The sequence below is a fragment of the Meriones unguiculatus genome, chromosome 5 (genome assembly GCF_030254825.1).
Source record: "Meriones unguiculatus strain TT.TT164.6M chromosome 5, Bangor_MerUng_6.1, whole genome shotgun sequence".
NCBI lineage: Eukaryota > Metazoa > Chordata > Mammalia > Rodentia > Muridae > Meriones > Meriones unguiculatus.
In genome coordinates this window covers 104,031,248-104,034,134 of record NC_083353.1, presented here as the reverse complement: position 1 = coordinate 104,034,134, position 2,887 = coordinate 104,031,248, and the positions used below count along the sequence as shown (strand labels likewise).

At 45.3% G+C, this 2,887-nt stretch overlaps 1 non-coding gene across 1 annotated transcript; it reads right to left on the bottom strand.

The window, feature by feature from the left end:
• Positions 1 to 2,507: 2,507 nt before the first annotated feature.
• LOC132654404 (U6 spliceosomal RNA) lies at positions 2,508 to 2,615 on the bottom strand. Its single transcript, XR_009592058.1, has one exon. It is a non-coding gene; the product is annotated as a U6 spliceosomal RNA (small nuclear RNA).
• Positions 2,616 to 2,887: the final 272 nt, after the last annotated feature.

The following is a 2,887-nucleotide window of genomic DNA, read 5'->3' as shown; positions in this document are numbered from 1 at the left end:
CCCATGCTGGCTGATGCTCCTGAATCATGACCCAGGGCCCCATGGGTGGGAATGGCTGCACATTCATGAAGTTCTAATGTTCAGTGTGACTTAATGACAGTTTCTGTTACCCCCACATTGAAAGAAAGAAAGAAGAAAGAAAGAAAAGAAGAAGGAAGGAAAAAGAAAGAAAGAGGAAGAAAGGAAAGAAAGAAAGAGAGAGAGAGAGAGAGAGAGAGAGAGAAAGGAAGAAAGAAAATAAATTAATTAAAAAAATATCTCATAGCCTAAGGTGCTCATAGCTCATAGCTGGTGCTCCAGTCATTTGGTCTATGAGCTATCTGAAGCTGCCTGGAAATGCCACCGAACTGAGTCACCTGGCACAAGTAACCAAAAGAAGCTGGAAACATTAACTGGGCATGTTGCCAACCCAAATGAAATGGAGGTTCTGTGACAAGGCAAAAGGAGACAGCCACAGTGGCAGTCTGTGTACAGGCCTGGTGGCTCAGCCTTGACTGAGCACACAGGACTCCGGCTACAGCAACCAGCTTTCTACTCTCATGCCTGTGGGGATTTGGAGAAGTCAGGTGACCTCTTTCCAGAACAACTCCGACACAGGGGAAGAAGATCAAAGTCCACGCTGAAGAGACGAGAATAATACCACACCACACATTCCAGGGTGTGGTAAGGTGATTAAGGAACTGGGTGCACTAGCACAGCGGAGCACACAGCACACAAAGACTCTTTCGAAGACCGTACCTGAATGTGGAGATGAGTAAAACAAAGCATGGCAGAACCTGCTAACTGCCAGCTCTTTGTGGGTGCTCTTAGGGGAGGCACCTCACATGGCTTCTGGTAGAATGACTGTATCAGGATGAAAGTTTTACCCTGTGGGAACGAGAGCCGGGCAGGCCAGGATGGGAGAGAAGAAGGCAGCTTGAGAGGCAGGTGGGCTTCTGGTAGGAAAGTTGAAGCATGACCTGTGAGGTGTGGAGGGGTCAGATACGAACCTGGGAGTCGACAAGGGTCTGAAAAGCTCAGAGTGGGAGGTTGCTTAATTATGTGGGTGCGTAGAGCAGGTCTACCCGTGTCCCTGGCTGGCCCGAACTACGAACTACGTGGACCAGGTTGATCGGGAGCATGTGCGCCACCACCCATGGCAGGGACTGTTCTTGAGACAGGGTCCTGGTGTGTAACCCAGGCTACACTGAACTCAAAGCCGGCTTCCTATCTCAGCTTGTAAGCGCAGGATTATACGTGCATCCTGCTGCATTAGTTACTTCTCTATTGCTGTGATAATACAGTGTGATCAAGGCAACTTGTGGAAGAAAGAGTCTTCCGGAAGGTAAGAGCACACAGTGGTGCAGTGGAAGTAGCTGGTGGCAGGTGTCTGAGAACTTAGATCTTAAACTGCAAGCTGGACACAGAACTAGGAATGGCATGAACCTTTTCACACCTTCAAACCCCACCATTGGTGACATACTTTCTTCATCAAGGCCACACCCCATAATCCTCTCCAAACTCACCAAAATGGGGACCATGTACTCAAATATCTAAGACTTATAGGAGATACATCACTCAAATGACAGCTACCACGTCTGGTTCACAGCAGTATTTTAAACAGGGCTCACATTTCAAGAATATGACTTTGGGTGTGGTGATCATGAATAGGTCAAAAGGTGATAGTTTGGGAGGCTGGAGAGATGGCTCAGTGGTTAAAGAGGTAGCTCTTGCAGAGGACCAGAGTTCCCAGTACCCACACAGCAGCTCACAACCACCTGTAACTCCAGTTCCCGGGAATATGATGGCCTCTGCTGGCCTTCAAGATTACCATATACATACACACGATGTATGTCTGTGTGTATATATGTAGGCAAAACACACACAAATTGACATAAAAAAATAAATTTAAAATATTTTTAAATAAAAAATTTGGGATCTGGAGAGTGACTCAGTGATTAAGAGCACTGGCTGCTCTTCTAGAGGACCTGGGTTCAATTCCCAGCACCCACATAGCAGCTCACAACTGTAATTCCAGTTCCAGGGGCTCTGATACCCCAATACACACATACATGCAGGCAATACACAAATGCACATAAAATAAAAATTTGAAAAAGTAATAAAAGCAAATTTTTAAAAAGAAGACAGTTTTTGGGTTGAGCGATGGCTCTGCGGGGTAAAGGCATCCATCTATTGTCAAGCCTAATGACCTTAGTTGCACCCCCAAGATTCACATAGGAAGAGTGAACCAAGCTGGTCATGGTGGCACATGCCTGTGATCCCAGCACTTGGGGAAGCAGAGGTAGGTGGATCTCTATGAGTTCAAGGCCAGCCTGGTCTACAAAGTTAGTCTGGGATAGCTAAGGCTACACAGAGAAACCCTGTCTTGAAAAACAAAAAACAAACAAACAAAAACCAACAAAACAAAACAAAATAGAAGAGAAAATTGCCATGTGACATTAATATGTACACTGTGGCTATGCCACAGATATATATGTAGATGATAGATAGAAAAATGTAACAATTTTAAACCCATGGAATGCTTCACAAATTTGTGTGTCATACTTGCACAGGGCCATGCTAATCTTCTCCACATTGCTTCAAGTTTAGTATATGCACTGTCAAAGTTAAAATGACACAATTTGAAGAGGAGACAGTTTGGATGAGAGGAAACTAGAAGCCTGGTGTGAAGTGAGGTCATGGCAGTAGATCTGAGAGAGGGAGGGAGTCCAGTGCTCGGAGAACAGGGTTGAGGACGCTTGGTAACTGGTTTTGGGATAATGATATAGAGGCATTAAGGAAGATACAGGGCTTGAAAAAAATTTTGGTCACGGGACTAGAAAGATTTAGTATGATGTCAGGAGACTTAAACGATCAGTTTCTATATGGGAGGCCCTGGTGGAGTTTT